The 17,780-nt window shown below is 46.8% G+C and overlaps 1 protein-coding gene across 1 annotated transcript in view; it reads left to right on the top strand.

The window, feature by feature from the left end:
* The window catches only part of LOC126190642 (calponin homology domain-containing protein DDB_G0272472-like), a 1,063,014-nt gene that overhangs the window by 537,221 nt on the left and 508,013 nt on the right, over positions 1–17,780 (top strand).

The following is a 17,780-nucleotide window of genomic DNA, read 5'->3' as shown; positions in this document are numbered from 1 at the left end:
CTCTTTGAAAAGGACTCTTCGTAACTAATAGGATCCAGTATACACAAATGATGTGATGTGACGGGCAGGGTGAGCAGCAATCTGCAGCTGTTGGATGAAGCTGTGATATACGGGAAGGTGTCGTCATTGAGTGACTGTTGGAGGATACAAGGTGACTTTGACAAAAAATTCGTTAGTGTGATGAATTTCAGCTAGCTATAATTATAAGAAAATGTAGTTTAATGCGATGAGTAGGAAAAACAATCCCGTTATGTTGGAATACAGCACTTGTGATGGCCGGCCGAAGTGGCCGCGCGGTTCTGGCGCTGCAGTCTGGAACGGCGTGACCGCTACGGTCGCAGGTTCGAATCCTGCCTCGGGCATGGATGTGTGTGATGTCCTTAGGTTAGTTAGGTTTAACTAGTTGTAAGTTCTAGGGGACTAATGACCTCAGCAGTTGAGTCCCATAGTGCTCAGAGCCAGCCATTTGTGATGTGCTACTTGACACAGCGAGGTCGATTAAATATCTAGGAATAACGCTGCAAAGCGATATGAAATGGAAAGAGCACATAAGGACAGTAATAGGGAAGGAGATGGTCGATTTCGGATGATTAGGAGAGTTTTAGAAAAATGTGGTTCATTTGTAACGGAGACTGGATATAGAACTAGTGCGACCCATTCTTGAGTACTGCTCGAGTGTCTTAGATCCCCACTAAGTCACATTAAAGGAACACCGAAGAATTCAGAGATGGACTGCTAGATTTATTACCGGTAGGTTCGATCAGTACGCAAGTATTACGGGGAACTGAAAGGGGAATGTGTGGAGGGAAGGCGACGTTCTTTTCGAGGAACGCTATTTTGAACATTTAGGGAACTGACATTTTAAGCTGACTGCGGAACTGTTCTATCAACGTACATTTCCCATAAGAACCACAGAGGCGTATAATAGTCGCTTTCCTCTCGCCCTATTTGCAAGTAGAACAGGAATGGAAGTGACTACTAGTGGTACAACGTACCCTCCGCAATGTTTTCTGAATATGTATGTAGATGTAGAACCGATAGCCTTACTCGCCGTTTGGCAATCCGAGTACGTCGTCCTTCTCTATTGACGTCGTCGTCGACGGGCGTTAATCCAAGATGCCTCTTCCATCTAATTTGGGAGTAACAGCTAGGACGCCACGTTTGTTCATCTTGATTTGAGTTTCCGTTGTTTCCCTAAACGAAATCTGACGAATGGCTGGATGAATCGAATGGTTCAAATGGCTCTAAGCACTATGGGACTTAACATCTGAGGTCATCAGTCTCCTAGACTTAGAACTACTTAAACCTAACTAACCTAAGGACATCGCACACATCCATGCCCGAGGCAGGATTCGAACCTGCGACCATAGCAGCCGCTTGGTTCCGGATTGAAGTGCCTAGAACCGCTCGGCCACAGCGGCCAGCTCTGAACGAATCATTTGAGTGTGTCATGGGCAGCTTTTTTCTTATCTCGCCTAATACGAGATTTTCGTCCATCACTGATAACCAAGACATAGGCAGAACGTTGGACTCTAACCTCCCTGCTTGCATTTCCTCATCGAATATCATTTGTCACGCCACCTTGCTGTCAGTGGTACCCCACTGTCTCTTTCTCGAAGTTAAAATCCTGTATTCATCGCTATCGTACACTGAAGAGCCAAAGAAACTGCCACACCTGCCTAATATCGTGTAGGGCCCCCGCGAGCACGCAGAAGTGCTGCAGCACGACGTGATATGGACTCGACTAACGCCTGAAGTTGTGCTGTAGAGAACTGACACCATGAATCCTTCAGGCCTGTCCTAAAATCCGTACGAGTACGAGGCGGTGGAGATCTCTTCTGAACAGCACGTTGCAAGGCATCCCAGATAAGCTCAATAATGTTCATGCCTGGGGAGTTATGTGGCCAGCGGAAGTGTTTACACTCAGAAGAGTCTTCCTGGAGCCACTCTGTAGCAATTCTGGACGTGCAGGGTGTCGCATTGTCCTGCTGGAATTGCCCAAGTCCGTCGGAATGCACAATGAACATGAATGGATGCAGGTGATCAGACAGGATTCTAGCGAGCGTACGCCTCACCTGTCAGAGCCGTATTAAGCCGTAACATGGATCCCATATCACTCCAACTGCACACGCTCCACAACATTACAGAACCTCCACCAGCATGATCAGTTCCCTCCTGACATGCAGGGTTCATGGATTCATGAGGTTGTCCCCATACCCGTGCATGTCCATTCGCTCGATAGAGTTTGAATCTAGACTCTTCCGACCGTGCAGTCATCTAAGATACACGAGTGGGCCTTCGGCTCCGACAGCCCATGTCGATGATGTTTCGTTGAATGGTTCACACGCTGAGACTTGTTGATGGCCCAACATTGAAATCTGCAGCAATTTGCGGAAGGTTTTGAACTTCCGTCACGTTGAACGATTCTCTTCAGTCGTCGTCGGTCCCTTTCTTGCAGGACCTTTTTCCGGCCGCAGCGGTGTCGGAGGTTTGATGCTTTACCGGATTCCTGATATTCACGGTACACCAGTGAAATGGTCGTGCTGGAAAATCCTCACTTCATCGCTACCTCGGAGATGCTGTGTCCCATCGCTCGTGCGCCGACTATAACACCACGTTCAAACTCACTTCAGTCTTGATAACCTACCATTGTAACAGCAGTAACCGATCTAACAACTACGCCAGTCACTTGTTGTCTTATACAGGCGTTGCCGTCCGCAGCGCTGTATTCTGCCTGTTTACGTACCTCTGTATTTGAATACGCATGTCTGTACCAGTTTCTTTGGCGCTTCGGTGTATCATATTAAGTAACTGTCAAGTAAAAATGCTACTGCAGAGAACTCACCTATGGCCCCCGAAGGTTTGTGACATCATCTCCTAACTTGTTGAAATGGTACCGTCTGACTATGTGTTTTGTGTATTATTATTTTCTGTAGCTGCCAAAAACAGATTGTCTACTTCAAACAGATTCTTACCCTCCCTTTGTGCAGAAAATATGCATAACTAAGTCCAAATCAGAAGACAGATCGAAACTGTGGATTCTAATCACTCCCAATCGGACGTTTAGGGTGTGAATTTCCGTCGACGACGATGTCACTAGAGACAGAACACAGACTCAGACTGGACAAGGATGAAGACGAGAAGCGGCATGCGCCTTCAGTGATTTTCAGCTTCAACGAGAAGCATAAATCTGGATGACCGGACGGGGGCTTTCAACCACATTCCATCCGAATACGTATTCAGTCTCTTAATCAAGATGCCACCTTGCACGGTATAAACCCAGTTTATAAAACTTTGACGTTACCACTCAACTATTTCATTTGGTCAGAGACACATTTGTACGTCACAAACGAAGCAACTCAAGTCCCAGGCATTGGCATGCGCATAGGCTGATAGGAAAGCGAGCATGGGAAGTATAAAACTGTCTTCTCTACATCCTATATAATATTAGTATCTGCCAATTCCCCTGAGGTTTCACTGACGTTTCAGCTGCCAAAATCAGAAGCTATTTGTATATGCAAGTAGCCTAATTCCCTTTGTGAGTTGTAAAGATAATATCTTAAGTGTGACTGTTTGGTGTAGATGAATGTGAGGATTAGGTGGAAGCTGGAGTATCTAGTTTCATATTATTAATGACAGAGGCAGACACACACACACACACACACACACACACACAGAGAGAGAGAGAGAGAGAGAGAGAGAGAGAGAGAGGGGGGGGGGGGTGAAACCCAGTCTGTCGAATAGCATCAAGCGGCTACAGGGACTAACTTTTCCATCCGATGAATGATCACGGTGAATACTGACTGACACATTCCGTCTTTCCGTGAGTCAGTGTGCAGCGGCCTAAGGAACTTGACCCAAGGCGCTGGCGCTTTGTCCAGTGACCAGAACTATGCGCCTCTACACCTCCTCCTCCTCCGTCATTACAAATCCTGGACGTGAAAATTTCCTCCACTACTGGGATCAGAACCGGGTGCCTCCGAGTCCAGCGTCACCAAATTATTATAGCGGTCTTGGCGACCTCATCTACGGAGACAGATAACAATGATGTTAAAGGTACTTGCAAAGACTGACAAAATTAAGTCCGCGGGTAGACGGAACACATATTTGTATAAGCTTCTGTTTTGCCGATGTGTTTTCTAGTGAATACGAATACCATCTTTGTTGGAGCGCCTACCGATGTTTGGACAATAACGAAGCTGCGCAGCCCATTTGCATCACAGCCGTGCAAGTTAATAAGTTAATGGGCTATTACAGAGCGTGTGAGTCGCTGATAAAAATCTCATCTCTTTCATCAGCTGAAGTATCGCACCACGAAACCTATTCTTCCTGTTTTTAGGACTGTGTCACGCAAGATGCAGAAAGCGTGAAGTAATGTGCTCGCATGTTGATCCCGTGGCTCTGTATACAAAAGTCAGTCAGCGTTTGTTCCTCTTCCGTCAGCTCACACAATGTCTCTTGATTAGCATCGCAGACGCTGTTACTGAACCGAGCAATCACAGGTTCCGAGAGGTCTTCCGTGGTTTGTTTGACTGTTTTACAAATCGCCCAGTGAAACACGCTCTTTGGCCATTAATCTTACCGTTTTCCAAGGAAGCGGCATTGTTATTTGCTTTAATATACGCTCGTGTAGTAGGAGTAATATATTTGTAAACTAAAATTGTTTCTAGGTTGTGATATTCTATTTGTGCATATGTTTCCTGTGTTCAAATAAACTCGTAATACCTTCTTCCGTTGCCTACTTTGTACGTATGCAGTCGAATGGAAGTGAGTGGTAAACGAGACAGTATAAGTGCTTGGTAGCATGTCCTGTCTCTCCACTGACGTGCGATTTCAATAACTATGGTAACAGTCCACCTGTTATGCCAGAATATAGGCTGTATCTTCCGGTGGCAACGAGGGACATTGTTCTAGCCACGCACTTCAACTCGGTCACATATCGAGAACATAATCGGAGTTGGACAGTGGTGGAGTCTTCTCTCTGGGGGCTTTTCTTTTGTTCGACAGATATCTGCATTACAGAAGTCAAATATAAGGATGACCGAGATACGACGTGTGCGAGAAAAATGAGACGGCAACACTGCGAGCGTTTTGGGAATACTGTGTTGGTCTGCTTGTGTAGACCGGTGTGTTCATCCCTTCCAGATTCTCAGTCCGAGTTTCAGCTCCGTACAGCCATCGCGTGATTTTTGAGAGCGCGTCAGAGAATTTATGCTTTTGTTGTGTCTTACAAAAATGGAACAGAGTGATGTAGAGCAACTTATGTCATCACGTTTTGCGTTAAATTTGGGGAATCCGCGAGTGTGACCTTTCGTTGGCACAGATCATTATTAGCAGGCTGAGAACACGTTGAAGATGAACCTCGCTCAGGGAGACCTTCCAACTTCAAAAACCGACGGAAACGTCGAACGTGTGCACGCTCTTGTGTGGACAGACCTACGTTGAACAACACCAATCAAGTGTTTTACGAAAATGCCCTTGCGCTGCAGTCTGGAACCTCAAGACCGCTACGGTCGCAGGTTCGAATCCTGCCTCGGGCATGGATGTTTGTGATGTCCTTAGGTTAGTTAGGTTTAACTAGTTCTAAGTTCTAGGGGACTAATGACCTCAGCAGTTGAGTCCCATAGTGCTCAGAGCCATTTTTTTGAAAATGCCCTTGAAAGGCTCAGGGAAAGGGTCATTGCAGACAAGGGGATGCTGCATCATGACATCACCCCATGTCACACGGACACTTCGATCACTGTATTTTTGACCTTAAAAAGTATTCCTATTGTTGCACAGCCCCCATATGCACTTGATCTGGGTCCTTGTGACGTTTTTCTTTTCCCGAAACGAGCAGCATTAGTTGACAAAGAGAACTCCGAAAACGAAACACCGGGAGCGAACTTACTGTGTCAGCGGTTGTTGTGAGGTAATAGTGCTGTAATGATCGTGAATGTCACACTTCGGGGGGTAGCGTTGCAGCTGGAACAGGTCACAATAAACAGCGACTCGAAAGAGGCTATCCGTGCTGGTGGGCGGAGTACAGCTAGGGAACTGTGCAGGCGGTTCGTTTTCTGCAGCTACGGTGCTTGAAGCGCTGGGTGGTGAAGAGGTTCGTTGCAGATAATTTTCGTACGTGCCTGCAACCACAGCAGAAATGGTATCGAATGAAGATACGTCATATTTCTGTAATCCTACGAAACGGGCTATGGTCAGACTTCCTATGTTCGCTCAAGCGATTGCGGCTTCCCTTCCGTAGATACTATGAAACTGGCTGTGGCTGGGGCTTCCTATTCTCGCTTAAGCGATAGTGACTTCCCCATTAAGGTTGGTGTTATCCCAGTACGTGTTGGAAATAAACTTTCGAAAAATCTAGGCAGAAAGCAGCACTTCTTCTCTGGAAGTTGTTTGGTTGAAGAGCTAAATGCTAAAACAAACCCCTATGAGCTCGCAGAATGAAGAGACGGTCACCAGTCCTCGGGGGTGTGGGAAGCAAGTGGTGTGCCTTCCGGTGCGGAAGTGGTTTTTTAAAAACTGCTTAAAATTTTGAAGCCGAGAGTAAGTGATTCTTCAGGGTCAAAAAAGCTACTTTTCCAGTACGGAAAGCCTTTCAGAACTCGAAATTTCGTTTCCGTGCGTAGGGTGGAATTCTGTTTCGACACTTCTTGCTTTTAGCAGACTGTTGCGGTCACTCGATCGTGTACGTATTCGGCATGTCGAAACTTGTGGCCGTTTACTAGGTGGACAGTGGTGTTTAATCAACGACACGAACTTGATGGGGCTTAATTGAAGCCAGTAAATAACACTTTGAACTTTTATCGGCGGAAGTCAGTAGGAGCGAACTACAGAATGTGCATGAACCGTTATCGGCATACGTTTTCCGTTTCGGATCTTCCAGTGATTCTAAAAGTAGTGAGACTGTTACGGGGAATTTGTTAGTGATGTAGGAGTATCGACGTTTTTAATGCGGTATCGTTGTTGAATGTGAGACTGACTTTAATTGTGTAGAAATGCAGAGGATTAATGCGGAACCGTCAATAATTCTGACCGAGTAAATCCGCGGAGCAATACTTCTCGCAATTTGCCTCGAGCGCCGCACATGTTTTACAGTGAGAGTGGACGCTAACCGCGGCCGAGAGTCGGCCTCGACGCCCTATTCACGCGAAGCTGCTGTATTTCCCAGGAAGGCGAAAGGAAAGTTTAGTTGGCTGTGTGGCTACATTTAGTGTAAAACGCAGATTAGCGCTTTCAGAAAGAAGAAAATCGTAATGTAATGTACCGCAGACTTTGAGATCATTACTGACGAGGCGGATCTTTCAGCAAATACGAGGTTGTCTTATGTCTGGGTGTGTAATTATATTAAATTCAGCAATTGTAACAAATAATTTAGTTATTTTTCCTGAAAGAACGAATGATTATAATGTAACATCCCGTACTTATCGAGATAATTGGAGACGGCGCACGAAGTTCTTACCAGTCTTGAGATGCTTGATTGAAGGGTTCAGCCGTGGCCTTGTTATAGGAACCGTCGTATCTCAAGTACATCTACAGATGCCTCAGTAAGGAGCCGTACACCGCATTGCGGAGGGAGCTTCCAACCAATATTAGCAATTTTCTGTCTCATTCTATTCTCGTGTAGATCGAGGGAAAAATAACTGACCATATGCCTTATCTCTCTCATTTTCACGGCGAGGTATAGTGACTGCAGCATTCTTGCAGTCTTCTTCGAATACCGATTCTATAAATTTACCCAACAAAGTATCTCGAGGACAACATCGTCTTTTTCCCCAAAGATTACCGCTCAGTTTCCCCGATACACTCTGTTACACTTTCATATGGCATAAACACTCTTGTTACAGTGGTAGCGGCTTGTCTCTCAATTCGTTCGATTTCCGCTAGCTTGCCTACTAAATAAGGACTCTGGAAGCTGCAGTAGTTGTCTAGAATTGACCGCAATAGCACCTTACCTGCTGCTTTCCAAAACTGATTTTACGGGACGGGAATCGGTAGATGCGATGTGCATGTGCATGACAAACAAATGACTACAATTTCATAAAAATAGAATGGTTTATTCACGATAAAGAGCTTCACAAATTGAGCAAGTCAATAACGCATTGGTCCACCTTTGGCCATTATGAAAGCAGTTATTCCACTTTGAAGTGATTGATGGAGTTGTTGAATGTTGTCCAGAGAGATATAGTGCCACATTCTGTCCAATTCGCGCGCGCTAGATCGTTAAAATCCCGAGCTGGTTTTCGAGGGCCCTGCCGACATTTCTTCAAATATTCTCAACTGGGGAGAGATCCAGCGATCTTACCGGTCAAGGTAGGCTTTGGCAAGCACGAAGACAAGCAGTAGAAACACTCGCACTGTGCGGGGACCATTTTCTTGCTGAAATGTAAGCCCGGGATGCCTTGCCATGAAAGACAACAAAACGGTTCGTGCAGTACCATCGACGAACCGCTGTGCTGTAAGGGTGCCGCGGATGACAATCAAAAATGCTCTGACATGAAAAGAAAGAAACCCGAGGCCATCACTCCAGGATGTCGGACCATATGGCGGGCGACAGTCAGGTTGGTATCCGACCGCTGTCTGGGGCGTCTCCAGCCACGTTTTGGCCTGGAATCTCATTGACTGGAGTGGAATTGTCTTATTAGATGAGTCCCGCTTTGAATTGAACCCCAATGCGCAGTAAAGACGTGTCTGGAGCGGCCACAGACAGCAGTGGGGCACCAATCTGACAGTCGCCAGCCACACGGCCCGACAACCCGGAGTGATAGTTTGGGGTGCCATTTCATTTCATAGCAGGGATGCTTTGGTTGTCAGCCGCAGAACCCTTATAGCATAGCGGTACGTCGACAATATTTTACGCCCAGATTTGGACAATATTTTACTCCCGGTTTTGTTGCCCTTCATGGCAAGGCGTCCTGATCGTACATTTCAGGAAGATAATACCCGCCCGCATACTGTGAAAGTTTTTACTGCTTGTCTTAGTACTTGCGAAACACTACCTTGACCAGGAAGGTCGCCGGATCTCTCGCCAATTGAGAACGTTCGGAGCATTGTAGGCAGTCTGCTCCAACCAGCTTGGGAGTTTGATGATCTTAACGCAGCAGTTCGACAGAATCTTCATGAGATCCCTCGCAGAACATCCAAGAACTATGTCAATCAATGTCAAGACGAGTAACTGCTTACACATGTTCCAGAGGTGGACCAAGGCGTTACTGACTTGCCCAATTTGTTAAGCTCTTTCTCTTGAACAAATTATTCAATTTTTCTAAAATTGTTCTCATTTGTTTGCATATGTACATCACATCTAACAATTTCCGTCTCCTTCGGATAATTTCTTCGTGGTGCATTGTTTTTTCTTTGTTTCTTTTTTTGTCTTACAGTATATTACCGTACATATTTAAACTATGACACGTGCTCCAGATGTCCACCACTAATTTTGTAATTGGATGCTCTGGAAATGATTCAGAAACGGTACGGAGACCCTAAACAGTTATGAATGTTCAGGGATTTGAGAGTATTCGACCCCTCTACCTGCGTCTTAGTTTTTTGTCGGAAGTTGGGGTGGACTTACCATCACCGCCGAAATCACAATTTGCGACACGAAATAAGGGGACACTTTCAATCTTATCTAGCGGAAGGGTTTTGTGTGCACCGTAGCAGGAGGAAACATTGTAGACTATCACACCAGACAAACTGTCAGTTACCGCACGATACATCGCGGTATAAAACCATGTAGGACAAGGGATAATAGTCTCCATTCGGTGTGACACACAGTCTAAAAGTTTCTTAACGTATGGTATGTGCAGCTGAAGCCACTCATTGATGATTAGACCCCGCAAAGATACTATATTACAGGGAAGCTAACTGTTTACAAATAGTACCAGGATTTTCATTGGGATTAAGATCGGGTGATTAGGATTCCAGTCGAGTTCTGACAGGGTGCCAGAGCGTTCGTCTGACCAGAAATTTGAACACGGCTATTGCCGTCTTGGTAGAAGACGATAGCGTCAACAGCATAGCCTAAATACCCTGCAAGTTAAACTTTTCAACGACCTGTTGGTAAAATTGATCCCTTGCATAGTTTTAAAGAAAAGAGGCAAAATTACGACTCGTCAGACCTCGCTGATATACGTCTCTAGTTAGCTACTTTCTACATATGTTGTTACGCTATTGAAGACTTAAATATTTATGTGCCGTTCGCAGTGGCCTTATGTGAGGTATCTGATACCGAATGTCCATTGCATGAAGTTCGCTTTGCAACGTTCGTTCGGAAACTGGCTGAAATGAATCTGCATTCACTAGCATAAGAAATTCCTGTCGAATTTGAAATAAATTGTATTTCGCAAGGCGTAACAATTGTCTCCGGTTCCAGTCAGCAAGGACCTATTTTGTGGCCACTGTTCTTTTCCTTGTTACTTGGCCCTGAGTGGCATTCCTTGTTGGGTAGTCCGCGCTGATACAGCTAATCGTGCAACTCCATTCATGGCGTGGTCTTAAGCACGTGCAAACATGATAACTCCTGCCATTTTGTCACATCTCCACGTCGGCCTATCTTACTGCGCCGATTCCTTACAGCCTGCAGCTTGCGATGTTGTATTTGACCACAAACGGCACCTGTGCAGTGTTCTCAATGCGTTGTGTCTGTCTTGGCCAGAATAGTGTTCAGTGTAGTTGGCAAATAAACACCTCCGACTTAACGCCAGCAGTGGAGGGCACATGACCACTTGTAACGGTTCTACACAATCTAAAGTGCTCCAAAGCGATCATTGTCCTCGATTTTAAGCGTATAACTAATATTTTGTTCGGTGAATTTACATATCTGTCCGCATATCTAATATACATTGATGGAGCCAAAACTTTCTGTGACATCGCGAGACAAGAGTGCCTGCCGCGGTAAGGAAAACAGAGGCGTTGGGGAAAAAGAAGAGGAACACAGCGAGAAAGGCTTGTTTGAATGTAAATGCAGATACTAGCGATGCCTGCAGCTTGCGATGTTGTATTTGACCACAAACGGCACCTGTGCAGTGTTCTCAATGCGTTGTGTCTGTCTTGGCCAGAATAGTGTTCAGTGTAGTTGGGAGTCCATTATGTCGGAGGTAAGTTTATTCGAACGTGGGCAGATTGTTGGAGCTCGTATGGTCCGTGCTTTTTGGTGTTTCAAAAGGCACCGTATCGAAGATTTATACCACACACAAGGAAAGCGGAAAAACAGTATCCGCTAAGGCACAACGCGGACGAATGTGTGTTATTGAGTGGGAAGAAAGTCATTTGGTTTGATGAGCGTTGGTTCATGCTGTTTTCCAACTTCTGGCTGAGTTTACATCCCAAGACTGAAAAATGGCGGGGGTTCGGTGATGATTTGGGCAGCCATATCGTGGTATTAGACGCGCCTATGGTTTATTTGCAAGTAACATTGCTGAAAGGATTATGTGACGATTTTGGCTGATTAGGTCCATCCCATGGTACAGTGTGCGTTCCCCAACGGGGATGCTGCGTTCCAAGAGGATTGGGCCCCTGTTCACAAAGCTCGCATCGTCCAGGACCGCTTTGTTGAACACGAGGATGAATTGTCGCATGTCTCCTGGACAACTCAGTCACTTCATATCAGCATTATTAAGCCTTTGTGATCTACTTTGGAGAGGAGGGAGCGTGATCGCTGTCCACCTCCATCTGTGTTACCTGATCCTGCCACTATTTTGCTGGAAGAATGGTATAAGATTCCCTTGAAAGTCGCACACTTATCCATTCCGAGACGACTACAAGCTGTTTAGAATAGCAGCGGTTTGCTACATCGATTAGGCATGTTAATGTGCCGCGCTGTTTAGGGCGCTATGTCACGGATTGCGCGGCCCCTCCCGCCTGAGGTTTGAGTCCTCCCTCGGGCGTGGGAGTGTGTGTTGTTCTTAGCAGAAGTTAGTTTAATTAGTGTTTAAGTCTAGGGATCGACGACCTCAGCAGTTTGGTTCCTTAGGAATTCACACACGTTTGAACATGTTAATGTGTTCTGTTTTTCGTGTTTCCATATTTTTGCCCCCCCCCCCCCCCCCCCTGTATAAGCGGAGCAGAGACGAATGAAGAATCGTCGTAGCGATGGTACTGTGAGCAAACTGGAAAATCCACTGACATAATATCAAATTGTTATGGCACTGCTCTGGAAACGACCATCTTGGAAACTGCGTTGATGGCGTGCTATTGCCGTGCGTGAGGAGCTACGGATAATGGCTGAAGAACGGCGTAATCATAAATAGGCTACAACGTGTTGGACGTGCACGCCTCTGTACAGAACGAGGAGGTTAAGTGGTGACCTGTAGATCCGTCGACAGAGTATAATCCTGCTGCAGTATAAACCGTCATGCAGGTGAATGGCTGCTCGAAACATTTAGGTCGTACGCATTCCGGTGAGACCGTATTATGCAAGGAAGGACCGTATTATGCAATGGTCGACACTCAAGTGTTCACCTCTCGGACATATGGTAGTTATTTAAGGCACCGTGACAGTTGTGGACCACGTGAACATTATTGCGGTCCACCTGCATCTCATGCCTTCACCGACACCGATGGCATCTTCCAACTTGATAACTGTCGATGTCACAGTGCCAGAATCATGCTGCAGTGGTTTGATAATAAACTTACTCAGATATCTTGGCAACCAGATCCGCCTGTTCTGAACGCATTGCAACGCATATGTGACGCTATCGGGCGCTGACTCACAAACTGCCAGCCCGTGGAAATGTGAGATCTGTGCGCAGACATCTGGTGCCACGCACTTCTGTAAGTCTACCGAGGAGTTGTTGAATTGATGTCACGCAGGATCGCTGCTGTACATGGTTTCCAAGACAGAGCAACACGGTATTAAGCACATGGTCATAACGTGTGCCCACCAGTGTTGTTCCTGCCTGTGTTCCTTTGCATCTGGCAAAGCGGCTACGTGGCCTGTGTGTATCCCGATGGTGCAGTGCAGCTTTACCGTTTCCGGGTTATTCCGGAGGGCCTGGGCAGCGGCGCGCGACGGGCCGTGAACGAGCTGCTCGCCGGCCCAACGGTGAACGACCCGGCGCAGCCCGCCGATCCTGGCTGTGGCACCACCAGCTGACGTCTTCCCTTCCCCTCCTGATCACTGCCGGTATTAAGTACCTCCGAGCGACCTGCCCCCGCAACCGACCTCGCTAACGCACGTTCGTGCGCTGGTGCTCCACTTGCAGGTTGCCGTTCTAGCTCTGGTGGCGAAACAAATGTTCACCACCAGTATTTGCGCTACTAGCGCTGGGAAGTTGGAAGCGTTAAGTTTCTGATCTGACTTCGCGCCAGTGTCCTGGGTTAAATACCAATGTCTTTGCAGTATCTCACGGAGTGACGGCATGTGACGTTGTCGATTGTGATCCGTCCGCCAGATGGGACGTCAAGATCGACGGCCTCCTTGGTGCTATGCGAGAGGAGTAAGGTGTGTACGGAAACGGACTTCCCTCTCCGCCGTTGTTGTTCTGATAATAATAATAATAAATCATTAACAACAACACACATTTTAGAAAGTTTATTTGCAATCGTCGTAGTGAACTAATTCCTGTCTATTACATTACAATACTTTCAAAAGGTGGGCACAAAGTAACCCTCTCCCCCATCCCCCCGGTACTGCGAGCGTAAAATAAAAAGTCCTTTGGCAACGTTCTACTTTGAAATTACACTGTAAGACAAAACACACACACACACACACACACACACACACACACACACACACACACACACAAACCGGCGCTCCAGGAACAAGTGATGCAATTTGGTCACAAACTGATATTCATACAGGTATCTACGGAAAATACGAAATACTGAACTTTGGCCGTCGTTGGACGTGTGAGTGACGCTTCAACGCAGTTTCACTATGCAGCTGGTAACGACAGTGAAAATGGGATGTGTCGATACTAAGGCATGAAATCTCTGCAAATTTTATTGTGTTTACTCAGCTGGACAGTAACTTTGCCTCCCAGAAGAGGCGCGTGGAAAATATACGCAGAGAGACACTCTTAGCTTCAGATTCATCGTTATCATCGATCGGACGTGCAACTGATGCTTCAGTGACCGCAAGGAGCATTAAGAGGCGGCTCAGGGAAGGGGGGCTGAGGTCACGGTGCCCCTTTCGCCGATTACCATTGACCTCCGTGCATACACCAGCCCGTTTGCAGTGGCGTCGGGCACATTTGGCCTGTAATCTCATTGACTGGAGTACAACTGTCTTCAGTGAAAAGTCCTGCTTCGAAATTAGCCCCGGCGACTAGCGAAAACGCATCGGATTCCAACCTGCGTGTCGCGCGCGATACGGCTTGACAACTGGGGTTAATATCTGGGGTGCCGTTCCATTTCATAGCAGGACGTCTTGGTTGCCATCCGCGGCACCCATACAGCACAACAACGATATTCTACGCCCCGTTTTGTTACTCTTCATGGCAAGCCATCCTGGGCTTGCGTATCAGCAAGATAATGCGCGCCTGCACACGGCGAGAGTTTCTACTGACTGTCTTCGAGCTTGCGAAACCCTACACTGGCCAGCAAGGTCGCCGGATCTCTCCCCAGACGAGAACGTTTGTAACATTACGGACAGGGCGCTTCAGCCAGCTCAGGATTTCGATGATCTAAGAATTTGGTTCGATATCCGTCAGGAAGACATCCGACAACTGTGTGAATCAATGCCAAGCTGCATAACTGCTGGCATAAAGGCCAGTGGTCGACCGCGTTATTGTCTTGCTTGATCTGTGAAGCTCTTTCTCTTGAATAAATTATTCCGTTTTCTGAAATTGTGATCATTTGTCTGTCTATACATGTACATCACATCTACCGTTTTCCGTCGTATTCGGATAATCCCTTCGTGGTGTGTCTCTTCGTTTTTAGAGTGAATTTTTCTTTCATAGAATGTTTTTTTCGGATCTTCTATAATCACATTCGTCCTTCTAAGCCAGTTACCGTGAGTGGTCGTAAGACTTCCAGTGATGTCAGCAGCTACCTCGTTATTCTCGCTGAGAGCGTTTCAGAGCGTCGTGGCGAGTTTCTCACAGTATTGCAGGATTACGCAGGGTGAAACTGCGCCGTTGGCGGCAGACCCCCTCCCAAGGAGGCGCAGAGGAAGTGCAGAGCTGCGGCCCGTGGGACACGGTCTCGTCGAGTGCGAGGCCTCTCTCATTGCCGCCGTCTTTCCTCTCTGCTGCTCCTCTCACTCGTAGGCCACGTACGGGTAACGACTCGAAAATGGCTACACTCACAATGAACTGCTGGCGTGCAGTCAGATTTAGACCAAACGTCACAGCTGTGAAGAAGTTAAATGATTAAAGCAGAAGGCTAACCGGAGCATGACGTACGTCGGGCGCAAAGTATACATTAATGTGAGATGAACATTCCCACCCGCACGCATCAGTCATGTCGTGACCATATGAGCGGCGTTATAATGAGCCGTATGAGTGCTTAGGTGCCGAATGCTATCTTGGAGGCGCTTTCTCATACTAGTAGGTCAGCCTGTGCCTTTGATGATGGAGTCTACATTGTAGTAACACAATCTCAGTGAGTTCGTTCGGTGGAATTTAAGGGGTCATGTGAGCCAAGAACTGGTGTGCTTCTTCTTATTGAGTCTCGTGGATGCTGCATACTATGCGTACACACACATTATATTACTGCTTGAAGGTACTGTACACGAGTCCCAGAAATAACTGTTAGTGGGGCGCAGAACTTACAGAATCGCTCTGCGGTCGTTACGTGTGAAGGCAGTAAAGCTCTGGCTGCGTAATTACGTTTGAAAATTAGAAAAGAAACTTTATGATGGGGTGAAGAGATCTCTACCCTTCCACGTGTAAGTATCATAACCCTATTACTATGGTTAGTTCTTATCGCATTCGTGATGATTTTTGAATACTGTGCGACCTTACTTGGTGTTGACACTGAAGAGAAATCGACAGTGATTTGGCTTTTTCTTTACGAAATATATTGGGCAAAATCTGATTTTTTGGGAGCTATTCATCTTCAGTAGTTCATAGCAAGTGTTATAGGCGTAACTAGCGGCTCAAGGCGTCTAGTATCGAGCCTTAATTGCGTGTCTTTGCGAAAAAGATAGCGAGTAGTTTCATTTTCGACAATCTTAATAGACCAGAGCACATCAGACTACTACTGTCTCCAGTCTATACTGCCTTCTCGCTTCAGTGCTATAAACTGCCAGCATCGTCCAAAATGTACATGTTGTCCACCCTTTTCACAAATACATGTCTTCTAGATCAATGCTAGACATCTTCAAGTGGAATGAAAGGGGGGGGGGATGTGAAAGTTTTTCCACATTGTGGTAATTTGCACCTAATTTGACCAGACGGTTGAGTCGAAAATGAGGAGAGCTAGTAGTGCTGCGTATACACAACCGGAAAAAAATGCTACGCCCTCTCAAGTACTGTGTTCAGTGGCACCAGACTATAATAAGTGCATACTGAGGGTTTTTATTGTTAGTGATTCGTCACGTCGATCGGCGATCATTTGGCGCTCAGGAGGCCCGTCTGCGCACCCTCTGTTTTGCCTCTGCAAGCAGCAACTGTGCTGAATTTAGAGGCGAACGGTGTTTTGCAACATTTATTCTGGCGCTCAAAGAAGCCCTACCCACGAGTACGTAGCTTGCTTTTTTTTGCACAGCTTCAGCCATTTGAACGGTATCACATTGCGGGCCTGCAGGAAGCTGAATGGACGTATCTAGGGTCTGGGGACTGCTGAGCAAGTTGGGGACAGTGTAACGATGCTGTGTCGCCGCTTTCAACAGTAGTCTGTGGAACATTCACACATCCGGAGATCAGGTTCTGGACGTACTGTAGGCGCACGTGAAAATCGACGCACTGTGCTAGAAGCGACGTTCGACCGAACATCATCCAGGGACGAAATCGTGGCACATGTTGCACCTGTTTTCTCACCATGGACCATTGGGAACCATGTGTTTGCATCAATATTAAGATCACGTGTGGCACAGGCCAGGCTACCACTGACTATGACACTGCCAAACGTGTATACTCTGGTGTCATGAAAGAGTAGATTGGAGAGAGGAATGGCGCTCAGATGTCCTCGGTGATGAAATGAAATGTCGTGTGGCTAAGGCCTCCCGTCGGGTAGACCGTTCGCCTGGTGCAGGTCTTTCGATTTGACGCCACTTAGGCGACCTGCGCGTCGATGGGGATGAAATGATGATGATTAGGAAAACACAACACCCAGTCCCTGAGCGGAGAAAATCTCCGACCCAGCCGGGAATCGAGCCGGGACCTTAGGATTGACATTCCGTCACGCTGACCACTCAGCTACCGGGGCCGGACTCCTCGGTGATGAGCATATATTCTGTCTGTATGCGAGTGACGGTCGTACGCGTGTACAGCAAAGACGTAGTTGAGCTTCCTGTTCCAGAGTGCATTCGCCCACGGCACACAAGTCCCAGCGCAGGCTTCATGGTATGGGGAGCCATTAGTTACAATTTCGGTCACATAAGGTGTTTCTGCAGTGTCAGGTAACCAGTGCCCGTCAATTTGCGCAGGGTGTTATCCCCGTGTTACTGCCATTACATCAACAGGAGGTTGATGTGCTTTTTTTATCAGGACGATGTATGTCCACTTACAAGCTGCTGCGACTCGACGTGCTCTTCGTGATGTAAAACAATTGCCTTGGGCAGCAAGATCGCCAGAATTCTGGTCAGTTGAACACGTATGGGTTATTGTGAACGTACTTGTTCTCTAGAGACTGCAAGAACCATTGCCGAATTGCAACAAAAGGCGCAAGATGGTTGCGACAAT

This window comes from Schistocerca cancellata, chromosome 1, assembly GCF_023864275.1.
Source record: "Schistocerca cancellata isolate TAMUIC-IGC-003103 chromosome 1, iqSchCanc2.1, whole genome shotgun sequence".
NCBI lineage: Eukaryota > Metazoa > Arthropoda > Insecta > Orthoptera > Acrididae > Schistocerca > Schistocerca cancellata.
This window is presented reverse-complemented; position numbering and strand designations above follow the sequence as displayed.